We start from the raw sequence: 12,194 nt of genomic DNA, 5'->3' as shown, positions 1-12,194 counted from the left end.
TCTGTAAGATGAAGATAAAATGACCCAACTCAAAGCAGTGATGTATAGGAAACAGTGAAAACCATGGCTATCCTATGGTGAGCACCTGAATATCTATACTGGTCTACCAACACCTGCCCATCTATCAAAAAAAAGGTATAATTTACTCAGCATTTGCTAGGCTGGGTTCCCTCTTGCCCACTTACAGTTTCATACTTCCTGAGTTATTCATTCTAAGAAACATAATTTTCCTCAGCTTAACAACTCTGAAATGGAATGTTCCTTATGATCACTCTCTGACGGTGAGGGGTAGAGGGAACTGCATGGTGGTGGTTATTTGGCTGCGCAGGCACAAACTCAATCATGGTTGTTCCTATTAAATTAAGTACATTGATTGTACTCTACAGGTTGCATTTAACTGTCATTTAAAATGTGTCCTTAAGGGCGCCTGGGTGGCTCAGTTGGTTAAGAGACTGCCTTTGGCTCGGGTCATGATCCTGGAATCCCAGGATTGAGTCCCAGGTTGGGTTCCCTGCTTGGCAGGGAGTCTGCTTCTTCAGATGACATCTCTCCTCTCATACTCTCTCTCTCTCTCTCAAATAAATAAAATAAAAAAAAAATGTGTCCTTAAGTAAAAGAAACACATGGGGACAAATGAAAATGAAAACAACATCCCCAAATCTTTGAAATGCTGCAAAAGCTGATCTAAGAGGGAAGATCATAGAAATAAAGGTCTACCTCAAGAAGCAAGAAAAATTTGTAATAAACAACCTAACCTTAAACTTACAGGAGCTGGAAAAAAAAAAAAAAAACCCAACCTAAACAAACAAAGCTCAAATCCAGTAGAAGGAAGGAATTAATAAAGATCAGAGTAGAAATAAATGAAATAGAGACTAAAAACCACAGAACAGATCAATGAAGCTGGGAGCTAGTTCTTATCAACAAAACTGATAAAACTTTAGCTAGATTTGTCAAAAAAGAGGAGAAGACTTAAATAAATAAAATCAGGGGCACCTGGGTGGCTCAGTCATTAAGCGTCTGCTTTCAGCTCAGGTCTTGATCCCAGTGTCCTGGGGTCCAGCCCTGCATTGGGCTCACTGCTTGGTGGGAAGCCTGCTTCTCCCTCTCCCATTCCTCCTGCTTATATTCCCTCTCTGACTGTCTCTCTCTCTCTCTATCAAATAAATAAATAAAATATTTTTAAAAATAAATAAATAAAGTCAGAAATGGAGGAAAAAGAACAATGGATATCACAGAAATATGAATGATTGTAAGAGATTATCAAAAATTATATGCCAAAAAATTGGAAAACATAGAAGACACAGTTAAGTTCCTAGAAACATATCACCTTCCAGAACTGAATCAGGAGAAATAGAGAATTTGAACAGACCAATTACTAGCAATGACATTGAATCTGTAAAAAAACTCCCAACAAAAAAAGTCTAGGACTAGATGGCTTTACAGGTAAGTTCTACCAAACATTTAAAGGAGAGTTAATACCTGTTCTTCTCAAACGTTTTCAAAAAATAGAAGAGGAAGGAAAACTTCCAAATTCATTTTATGAGGCTGGCATTATCCTGATACCCAAATGAAAGACACTATAAAAAGAATAAAGCTACAATGTCTTTGATGAACACAGATACAAAAATCCTCAATAAAATATAAGCAAACCAAATACAGTAACACATTAAAATTACTTACCATTCATCATGATTAAGTGGGATTTATTCCTGGAATGTAAGAGTGGTTCAATATTAGCAAAACGATCAATGTGATATATCACATTGATAACAGAAGGGATAAAAAATATGATTATTTCAAAAGAAACAGAAAAAGCATTTGACAAAGTACAATATCCATTCATGATAAAAATCCTCAACAAAGTTGATTTAGAGGGAATATGCTTCAACATAATAAAGTCCACGTATGCAAAACCCATAGCTAACATCATCCTTGATGGTGAAAAAAACTAAGAGATTTTCCTCTAAGATTAGGAACAAGACAAGGATGTTACCACATTTGTTACCACTTACCACTTTCTTCAACATAGTACTGAAGCCCTACCCATGCCAGTCAGACAAGAAAAAGAAATAAAAGGCACTCAAATTAGTAAAGAAGAAGTGAAACTTTCACTATTTGCTGATGACATGATACTATAAATAGAAAGCTCTAAAGACTCCACCAAAAAACTATTAGAACTGATCAATGAATTTAGTAAAGTTGCAGGGTAAAAAAATAATATGCAGAAATCTGTTGTATTTCAGTACACTACTAACGAAGTAGCAGAAAGAAATTAAGAAAACAAACAATTTGTAAAGCAAATTGCACCAAAACGAATACGATATCTAGGAATAAACTTAACCAAGGCAGTGAGAGATTTGAACTCTGAAAACTATAAAACACTGGTGATGAAGCAAAGAGGACACAAACAAATGGAAAGATATTCCATGCTCATGGATTGAAAGAACGAATATTGTTAAATTGTCCACACTGTCCAAAGCAATCTACAGATGCTCAATCCAAACCCTATCAAAATACCAACAAAGTTTTTTCACAGAACTAGAATAAATAATCCCAGAATTTGTATGGGATTTGTATGGAAGACCCCAAATAGCCAAAGCAATCTTGAAAAAGAACAAAGCTGTAGGCATCACACCCCAGATGTCAAGATATACTACACAAAGCTGTAATAATCAAAACAGTATGGCACAAAACTAGCCACATAGATCAATGGAACAGAATTGATCCCCACACTTTTATGGTCAGTTAATCTACAATATGAGATGGGAAAAAGATAGTCTCTTCAACAAAGGGTGTGGGGAAAACTGGACAGCTACATGCAAAAGAATGAAACTGGACCACATTCTTCTACCATACACAAAAATAAACTCAAAATAGATTAAAGACCTAAATATGAGACTTGGAACTACAAACTTACTTTGAAAATAAGCAGTAATTTTTTTGACATCAGCTGTAGAAATATTTTTTTCTTGATAAGTCTCCTCTGGCAGGGGAAACAGACACAAAATTAAACTGTCAGAACTACACTAAAATAAAAAGTTTTGCAGAGCAAAGAAAACCAGTAGGAGAACAAGGCAGTCTACTGAATGGGAGAATTTATTTGCAAATGGTATATCTGGGAAGAGGTTAATATCTAAGATAAACGAAGAACTTATACAATTCAACATTATACAATTCAACATCAAAAACCCTTAAATAATTGAATTTAAAAAGGTCAAAGGACCTGAATATACATTTTTCCAATTAAGACATTCACATGGCCAACAAACACATGAAAATATGCCCAACCTTACTAGTCATCAGGGAAACACAAATTACATCAGGGAAACAAAAACTACAATGAGATATCACTGTACACCTATTAAAATGGTTAAAATCAAAGACAAGAAATAACAAATATTGGTGAAAATGTGGAGAAAAAGGAACCCACATGCACTGTTGGCAAACTGGTGCAGGCACTATGCAAAACAGTATGGAGCTTTTTCAAAAAATTAAAAATATGGGGCACCTGGGTGGCTCAGTTGGTTGAGCTACTGCCTTTGGCTCAAATCATGATCCTGGAGTTCCTGAATCGAGTCCTGCATCAGACTCCCAGCTCCATAGGGAATCTGTTTCTCCCTCTGATCATCTCCTCTCTCATGCTCTCTCTCACTGTCTCTATCTCAAATAACTCAATAAAATCTTCTAAAAAAATTGAAAATAGAATTACCATATGATCAGTAATTCTGCTACTGAGTATTTACCCAATAAAAGCAAAAACACTAATTCAAAAGGATATATGCACCCCTATGTTTATTGCAGCATTATTTATAAAAGCCAAGATGTGGGAGGAACCCAAGTGCCCATTGATAGATGAATGAATAAAGTTGTATATATGGGCTCCTGTGTGGCTCAGTCATTTAAGTGGCTGGCTCTTGATGTCAGCTCAGGTTACTATCCCAAATTGTAGGATTGAGTCCCATGTTGGGCACCACACTCAGCAGGGAGTCTTTCTCCCTCTCCCTCTGGCCTTTCCCCCACTTGAGAGTGCATGCTCTCTCTCTAAAATAAATAAATAAATCTTTAAAAGAAAAGATGTGATATCTAGATATATAAAATGGAATATAACTCAGCTATAAAAAAGAAACAAGATCTTGCCATTTGTAACAACATAGATGGAACTAGAGAGTAAAATGCTAAGTGAAATAAATCACTCAGGGAAAGACAAATACCATATACTCATATGTAAAAGTAAAGAAACAAAACAAAACAAAGAAGCAGACTCTTAAATATGGAGAACAAACTGGTGGTCTCCTGGGGAGAGGTGTTTGTGGGGATGGGTGGAATAGATAAAGGTAGTTTAGGAGTCTATTTATCTTAATGAGCATTGAGGAATGTATAGAATTGTGGAATCATTCTATTGTACACCTGAAACCAATAGAACATTGTATGTTAATTCATACTTAACTAAAAATAAAATGTGTTTCTAATAGTTACCTGAAAACCTTTTGTTGACACCTTCTGGTGTGGTTAAGAAAGCTCCAGTACAAAACTTTCAAAAGGCATGTCAAAGGCTTGGAAGAAGTGCCCAGAGACTGGAGTGGAGCACTGAAATGCACAGAGGATGATAGAGTGGAATATGAGAGACATTGTGGGGAAAACGTCTAAGTAATAAGAAAACATTTAGTTATGTAATTGGCAGCATTTTTGTCCTTCTCAGTGGTACATAACATAATGGGTATACTAACTGATGGGTCTTGGATTTGAGGAAACGCAGTAGTCAACTCTTGCTCATTCAGAAGTGAGTGATAGTGTATATTAAAAAAAAAAAAAAATCACTCTAAGAAAGTGACCACATGTGGTATGCCTGGTGTTCACAAATTCTTGCTACTCTGTGAATGTTCCAAGGACACCAGGACTAGGGAATGCCCCTTCCCAGCACAGTCCTTATGTGGACCCCTTCCATGTGAGAACAGCCTCTCCAGAGAGCAATCAGGGATGACCTCTTGAAGGAGGAAGTTTTACTGTGGGTTTAGGGTCACAGGGAAGGAACAGGAAAAAGCTTCAGTGGGTTTGCAGCCTTATCAGGCCTTGCCCTTCTCATCCCTTTGGAACTCCAGAACAAAGGGGAGGTCAGCTAAGAAGCTAAACATGTAACAGAATCTTTTGTCTTCACTGGTGTGGTGGTTCTTTGTTTCTAAACATTTGTTCTGGAATTATTTTGACACTTTTGAATTCCATGCAGAGATGGTAAGTGCGTGCTGAATTTTAACTAGTTTTATTTTTATTGTAACTGCCATTTGAGATTACTGATCTGTACACCACAAACCCTGCTCCCACCTCCCCAATTAGTCTGGTAATATCCTGAGAGTGCACTGTTCTTGAGACATATGAATTGTGCTTTGAAACTGACTTTGGCTAAACACACACACCACTACACATTTTGTCAAAAGTCCAAAAGCAAAATTATCTCCTGTTTAATTAACTGTTTACTAGTTTGCTCTCAGTATCTGGAGATAGTATTGAAGTTTTGGTATATACGTGTCTTTCTAGTTTTATAAATTTATACATATTATAGTTATATAATACATAAAATATACAGCATTGTATATTATCTATATCTTGGATGTTATATATAATTAGTATTTTCCTACAACTTTAAATATTTTTAAAAGCAGAAATTACCAATCATGGTGTGAATCTATTTGGGACATCACTATCTCTTCTAAGAGGTACCAAAATTAATTGTGTCCAGTGGCTAAACTGATGCTTGAGAAATGATTTTCTCTTACAAAGCAGTAAGTAATTCATGGTCCTCAACTGACAAGTTCCCCGTACTCTGCTGGGATTTCCTGTGGGAAGACCATGGAAGAGCAGCCTGACAGCTCATAGCTCCCCGGTCCTCCTATCCAACCAATCTGCAACCCCTTCTGAGAAATTGTTATTAATTTTGATGATTCAAAAACAGTTCCAATTTGTGTGTCTGGACTTTTACAGATAGTTTTGTTTTCTTAAAAATTTAATCTATGGATCAGTTCTTAATATAACTTTAGGGAGATATAATTTATATATCATCAACCTCACTCATTTAAAGGCTATAATTGGGGGTGCTTGGATGGCTCAGTGGGTTAAGTGTCTGCCTTCCGCTTAGGTCATGATCCCATTATCCTGGGACTGAGCCCTGCCTTGGGCTCTCTGTGGGGAGTCTACTTCTCCCTCTCTCTCTCCCTTTATGCTCTCTCTCAAATAAATAACTGAAATCTTCAAGAACAACAACAAAGAATAAGGCTATATTTGAATTATTTTTAGGGTATTTATAGAGTTGTGCAACCACCACCATAATCTAACTTAGAACATTTTCACCATTTCTGTGGATACCTTTTTAATAAGGATAAATGTAGACAATGCGTTAGTGCATTTGTTTCTTTTGCATGACCACTGCTGGATAGAGAATGACATGACCATAGTCATTATGATGAGAAGTCTGCAGATAAATGTTGCGTGTGAAATTTGCCACAATGTTATTCACATTAATAAGCACAACATTTGTAGACTCTACATAAATATATTTTAAAAATAAAGCAAGGCCTGTCTATGCAAATTGTTTGTGAAATTTCCATACTATCTTGCTTTATTAATATTACAAAAAAATATATATAAAACTCATAAATGAAAGATCTCGAATAGCCAAAGGGATATTGAAAACGAAAGCCTAAGTTGGTGGCATCACAATTCCGGACTTCAAGCTCTATTACAAAGCTGTCATCATCAAGACAGCATGGTACTGGCACAAAAACAGACACATAGATCAATGGAATAGAATAGAGAGCCCAGAAATAGACCCTCAACTCTACGGTCAACTAATCTTCGACAAAGCAGGAAAGAATGTCCAATGGAAAAAAGACAGCCTCTTCAATAAATGGTGCTGGGAAAATTGGACAGCCACATGCAGAAAAATGAAATTGGACCATTTCCTTACACCACACACGAAAATAGACTCAAAATGGATGAAGGACCTCAATGTGAGAAAGGAATCCATCAAAATCCTTGAGGAGAACACAGGCAGCAACCTCTTCGACCTCAGCCGCAGCAACATCTTCCTAGGAACAACGCCAAAGGCAAGGGAAGCAAGGGCAAAAATGAACTATTGGGATTTCATCAAGATCAAAAGTTTTTGCACAGCAAAGGAAACAGTTAACAAAATCAAAAGACAACTGACAGAATGGGAGAAGATACTTGCAAACGACATATCAGATAAAGGACTAGTGTCCAGAATCTATAAAGAACTTAGCAAACTCAACACCCAAAGAACAAATAATCCAATCAAGAAATGGGCAGAGGACATGAACAGACATTTCTGCAAAGAAGACATCCAGATGGCCAACAGACACATGAAAAAGTGCTCCCTATCACTCGGCATCAGGGAAATACAAATCAAAACCACAATGAGATATCACCTCACACCAGTTAGAATGGCTAAAATCAACAAGTCAGGAAATGACAGATGCTGGCGAGGATGTGGAGAAAAGGGGAACCCTCCTAAACTGTTGGTGGGAATGCAAGCTGGTGCAGCCACTCTGGAAAACAGCATGGAGGTTCCTCAAAACGTTGAAAATAGAACTGCCCTATGACCCAGCAATTGCACTACTGGGTATTTACCCTAAAGATACAAATGTAGTGATCCAAAGGGGCACGTGCACCCGAATGTTTATAGCAGCAATGTCCACAATAGTCAAACTATGGAAAGAACCTAGATGTCCATCAACAGATGAATGGATCAAGAAGATGTGGTATATATACACAATGGAATACTATGCAGCCATCAAAAGAAATGAAATCTTGCCATTTGCGACAACATGGATGGAACTAGAGCGTATCATGCTTAGTGAAATAAGTCAATCAGAGAAAGACAACTATCATATGATCTCCCTGATATGAGGAAGTGGTGATGCAACATGGGGGCTTAAGTGGGTAGAAGAAGAATCAATGAAACAAGATGGAATTGGGAGGGAGACCAACCATAAGGGACTCTTAATCTCACAAAACAAACTGAGGTTGGGAGAAGGGGGTGGGATTATGGACATTGGGGAGGGTATGTTCTTTGGTGAGTGCTGTGAAGTGTGTAAACCTGGCGATTTACAGACCTGTACCCCTGGGGATAAAAATATATGTTTATAAAAAATTAAAATAAAAAAAACTCATAAATGAAAAGTAATGCAATATGAAACTCATAAATGAAAAAGTAAATTTAGGTATTAAAATAGATTAATCACATTAAAGGGCCAATGAATGTATATGTTATGGAATTACAATAAATATGGTTTGAGTGACTATATGAATTAGAACAGAGGAACAAAGCAGAGTTGCTATAGGCTATCCTGGGAACTTAGCTTCATTTCACAGATACACAGAATCTTTTGTTATAACTTGTTCTACCAGAATTGTGTATTCGTTTTCACAATCACAGTTTATATTTTCCTAATAATTTTTTGCCTTTCACTAGGGCTCACTAAATGTTTTATACTTCTAATTAAGCTAGCAATGTACCAGAGAGCATGTATAAGGTTTTTAACTGTGTTACAGAGCACAGAGGAATCTAATCCTATTTGAGATGGATCCCAGCTTACTAGGTCACTGGCAGATTCTTTACATTCTTTGTTATTTCCTTTAATTAGAACACCCCTCCCCATCCTCTTCTCTCTTTAGCAGCTTTAACTGAATGGAGATGAATTCAGCAGATAGTTTAAAAAAGGTTGCATTTTTTTCCTGCAGAATTACACTATTATTGTCATTCAAAAAAGCACTGTTAGCTACTTTCAGTAAAGGAAAAGGTAGGGAGAGCCCATATTAAATCTGATTACAGGCCAGAAACGAATGCCTGTAGTTTAATTGGGAAACCAAGCAGAGAGAAGCAATGAGCTGTCTACACTTCAGGGGTGGAACTTCTTCAGCTTTGCTCCAGACTTTCCGTGACATCACCAGACATCCCTATCTGAGTAATTGTTTCAAAATCACGAAGGCCCCATTAGGGCTAAGAATAGTGTGGATATGAAGTATATTCACCAGTGGGCGGTGGTGGGATGTCTTGATTTTCCCAGGACTAAATGTAGTCACTGGGAATTTTTTTAATTTTTTATTTTTTATAAACATATATTTTTATCCCCAGGGGTACAGGTCTGTGAATCGCCAGGTTTACACACTTCACAGCACTCACCAAAGACTGGGAATTTTTTTTTGAACTGGTGACAGCTTGAGTTTAACGGAAATTGGGATAGGGAGGGTGAAGGAGTCTGGGAGCCAAAATGGAAATGTTTTCAGGGACTTTTCTGACTGCTTAATTTGGTGGGGTGTCTATAAACACCCCTTAACTGTTGTCTATAATTATTTGCTATTTACCATTCTCATTTGGCTTTTTCCCACCGATTTTTTATTATCAAGTTTTTTTCAAACCTACAGCAGCATTGAGAGAATTCTGACCACCTACATTCTCTTGTCTTTTTCTTCTGTGTGTTATTTCTTGCCCATAATTACATAAAAGGTCTTAAATGGCAGTATTTACCCATTACTTGTTAAAACTGTTCTCTGTGGTACATGTGCTTTGAGATTGGTTCTGCATAGCACTATGAAACATGACATTTCCTTAGTTTTTCACAAGATTTTTAACACACCAATAAACATATTTTCAGGATTGGTCCATCGCAATTTGATGTGGCAGTTCTGGTTGCACTTTAGAGTGCAAACTTTTTGAGAAAGTTTGGCAGTTTTGGACCCGTCTTTCTCCATGGGTCCCCACCCCGCTAACCTTTCAGCTTTGAACAGAAAAGCCCTATATTCTGGATCTTCTCTCTCATTTGAATAATTAAAAATGACTGTCTTTCTATAAGTTCATTCAGTTCTCACTCATGAGAGAAAATTGGGTTAATGGCTTGGAAAACCAAAATTTAAAAACAATTGGAAAATTTGTTTTCATTTTAACTCAAATTCTCAATGAAATCATTTTCAAGAAAGATGCAGTAACCGGATAGATATAAGTCTCTGAGCTTTTCTGCTTGTTTTAGTTGCAGTGTAAGATATGAAACTAAGAGGAAAAGAGAAAGTTGGAAAGGAAATAGACATTTTTGTCCTTGAATGATTAGAATTCATTCAACTGTTGTCCATTTCCTTCTTCTTCAGGTTCACATTAAAAATCGCAGTAATCACACAGTCACTTACATAGACGTGAGGCTGAAATAGATCTCTGGAGATCTCCTGGATGTCTACTCAGGAGAATAGTCTCCCAACAGCAGGTTTCCAACACTTCTCACATTTCTTTGGCCGAAGGTGTTTATGTCTATTGGGCAGGCAGCTAACCACTTAGTAAAAGAAGTACAGGAGGCCTGGCTGCTCTGGGCATTGTGCTCCTGCTCCTGCATCACAATGTGCTGACATAGTCTCTGAAGTAAGAGGAGACTGCTGGGACCCAGCAGCCCTGACCTCAGCCACTGAGATCAAGTGTTGCCCCCATTCATGTGGAGCCCAGGTGGCTCGGGAGTGATAGTTCTGATCCGGGTCATGGTGTGAGGTTTATAGAGGCTTCCTTGGAGAGAAAAGTCAACTTAGCAGACAAAGATCTCATACTGAGAAAGTTGAAGACACCTTATATCATTTAGTGCTCAATTCATAATTTACCAATTTCCTTAGATCCCAATTTTCAGAGACTTAAACATATTTAAGTCACTTTGAGCTTCTATAAAGCAAAGCTTCGAGAGAATGTAGCATTCCTAGAGAGCAGAGGCATCTTCCTGTCTCCAGCATCCAGTGTATTCTGGACATGTGCTGTAGGAGGCACTCAGTCATTATATGTTGGATGAAAAAATGAATATGAAAGAATACATGGACTTCTCTCTAAACATTTCCTCTTTCTCAAGGCTACAGTCATCCCTCTTTTCCTTTCTGCAGCTTCAGTTACCAGTGGTCTGGTCTGGAAGCAGATGATTCTTCATCTGATGATTAGTGTTAGTAGCCTAACACTACGTCACAATGCCATTACTCTCTTCCCTTCTTATCATGTAGACATTTTATCATCTCCCATCATCCCAAGAGGGTTGAGTACAGTATAACAAGATATTTTGAGAGAGGCCACATTCATATAACTTTTATTATGTACATTGCTATAGTTCTATGCAAAACTAGAATTAGTTATTTTATTTTAGTATTTAGTATTAGTATTTTATTATTTTTAGTATTAGTTGTTAATCTCTTACTGAGCCTAATTGATAAACTTTATCAAAGGTATGTATGTACAGGAAAAAAAAGAGTTAATATAGGGTGTGGTACTGTCCCTGTTTTCAAGCACCCACAGGGAGTGGTGGGGTGCACCCCCCAAGGATAAGGAGAGACTGCTACATGTGATTAGGTTGCTCGTCTCTGCTTTTCTGCATAGTTAGAAGATTCTCCTCTTCCCTATCAGAACATCCTCTTCATCCTTGTGTTTTAGCCAAGCGTTTCAGAGTCCCACCTACCTACACACCCCCTTGCCTGCTCATGAGGATGGAGGGACACAGGAGGATACTAACTGACCACTCAGGCCTCAGAGCCCACTACCTTAGTGAATTTACTTCATTTGGGTCACCGTATTCTAGACTTAAACACTTGCTTTTGACAAGGCCCAGTGAACACTCAGTTTTTCAGAATAAACATGAACCATGCTAGGTTTTGAGAGGTTGACTGTATTCCCATTTCTTCAAGAACTATAACTTAATTTGGGATCAGGTGTTGGTGTCACGGAGGCTATGGCATCCACACTCGTAGGATATATAGCAGGCAGAATTGAGGGCTGGATGTATAACTTGAATGTTGAAAGGCACCAGGCTCTAGTGAGAGGTCTCTGCATATAACTGCTGCTTCAGTCTGCAGGCTCAGAGGGTTTCCTGTTATCTTTACATTAGACACTCCTTTTCCTGTCTTCTATCCTGAATGTCCTCTGTCGCATGCAACATTCTTCCTCTCATCATATGAGCACCATTGACTAGATTTCTAATCATCCATTTCTTCATTCAGCAAATTTATTGCATGATCACCCTTTGCCATGTTCTTGTTCTTCCTGCTTCAAGGCCAGGAAACACTTTTGCATAAATCTTCTCTCCTCTTTTCCATGTTGATATTAATTCTGATGTACCTTGATGAAACTCTTCAGTATTATCTCACTTCCATTTTTTAAGGCTATTGGTGTATTA

At 37.6% G+C, this 12,194-nt stretch overlaps 1 protein-coding gene across 4 annotated transcripts in view; it reads right to left on the bottom strand.

Moving 5' to 3' along the window:
- The window catches only part of GARIN2 (golgi associated RAB2 interactor family member 2), a 37,173-nt gene that overhangs the window by 22,876 nt on the left and 2,103 nt on the right, over nucleotides 1-12,194 (bottom strand). For 3 of the 4 annotated variants that reach the window (XR_009355723.1, XR_009355725.1, XM_059182375.1), the window contains exon 2: nucleotides 10,192-12,180. The exons of the other annotated variant lie outside the window; for it this stretch is intronic. The gene's annotated coding sequence lies outside the window, so the exon portion shown is untranslated. The remainder of the gene's footprint in view (nucleotides 1-10,191; nucleotides 12,181-12,194) is intronic. 4 annotated transcript variants of the gene reach the window in all.

This window comes from Mustela lutreola, chromosome 7 (assembly GCF_030435805.1).
Source record: "Mustela lutreola isolate mMusLut2 chromosome 7, mMusLut2.pri, whole genome shotgun sequence".
NCBI classification, from domain to species: domain Eukaryota; kingdom Metazoa; phylum Chordata; class Mammalia; order Carnivora; family Mustelidae; genus Mustela; species Mustela lutreola.
The sequence above is the reverse complement of the archived record's forward strand: the minus strand, read 5'-3'. Positions and strand labels throughout refer to the sequence as shown.